The sequence below is a fragment of the Monopterus albus genome, unplaced genomic scaffold (genome assembly GCF_001952655.1).
Source record: "Monopterus albus unplaced genomic scaffold, M_albus_1.0 scaffold40.1, whole genome shotgun sequence".
Classification (NCBI taxonomy): Eukaryota; Metazoa; Chordata; class Actinopteri; order Synbranchiformes; family Synbranchidae; genus Monopterus; species Monopterus albus.
The window spans coordinates 3,245,949-3,247,206 of NW_018127920.1; the positions used below are offsets into that span (position 1 = coordinate 3,245,949).

The 1,258-nt window shown below is 40.9% G+C and overlaps 1 protein-coding gene across 2 annotated transcripts in view; it reads left to right on the plus strand.

Moving 5' to 3' along the window:
• The window catches only part of abca2 (ATP-binding cassette, sub-family A (ABC1), member 2), a 136,441-nt gene that overhangs the window by 42,528 nt on the left and 92,655 nt on the right, over positions 1-1,258 (plus strand). The window lies entirely within an intron of this gene.

The following is a 1,258-nucleotide window of genomic DNA, read 5'->3' on the forward strand; positions in this document are numbered from 1 at the left end:
ACAGGATTAGGGAGTTTAAGGTTTGTCCATAGCAGCATATGGTCATTTGCATGTGATTTAATGAAGGTAGGCAATAAACAGCCACGGATAATGGCACAGTGCTGCCTTCAGATACTGCAGAACAGATAGTGTAAGAATCACTTATATTCGTTATCAGTGCAGACTGGTCCTGCTTTTATTACAGTATAAATTTCATGCTGATTTAAATGCAATAGCATATTGGAGAGCATTTAATTAAATCATTTATTTAGATTATAAACATTATTTTAATATGGCTGCACAATTATGTGGGCTTGCTTGAGATTTTTGATGACATGTCACCTCTCAGCTGTTAGACCTTTTCTCATCTAGCTGACTGGTGGTCAACATACCAAACCAGTAACAATCTGCGGCAGAACACCCATACATCAGTAGAATCATGTAGTATATGCAGTTCAGTGGAGTGAAGAATGCCAAGAGTTCTGCAGTAGAGAAACAAAACAACCACCACAAACACACAGCACAACACAGTAGAGCCAACCCTACAGGGCAAGATGCAGTCCACCTGCATGTGAAGGACAAGGGACACTCATTTAAAGACAGTGATGTATTGACCGTAACCAGACAAGAAGTGGTTTGAAAGAAGAGTGTCGATCACTAAACTATGACACCACTTATCAGTCACAGCCCTGACATCCCTCCCCAAGCACTTTAACTCCCATTTACACCTTGACCCATGTTACCCTAATGATTCACATGATGGCTGGGTGGAGCAAAGACCTACATGTGACTTCAACGACTCCACAGAGGTTAAATGCCCCGGGCTCCCCAGCAGTCAGTCAGAACTGAAGGAGTTTCTCAGATGAGAGGTGAAAGATCTTCAAGAATCTCTGTCAGGTCCAATTTTCATCAAGTAGCACTTTTGGATATACCATGATGACCTGGGTAACTGAGAATTTCCACAGAAATATTTAGTTTGGTGTTGATGATTAAATCATCAAGTAGCAATTGAGTGATGTTGCTCCAGAAACAGACATGGTTGTGACACATGTATTGTCAGCGTAAAGTTTAAGACACATTTGCCACTATACTGTATTGCCAAAAACTCATTTTGCAATGCCTTATCTGAATGACACTCCTCCCCTCTTTGTTCCTTACCCCTACTTTGGCACCAAGCGCTCCGCACTGGGCATGAGCAAATTTCAAGGTTAGGAAATAACCAAACTATCAAATCCAATTTTGGGAGTTTAAACGTACATTTATTAAACAGATTGGTACC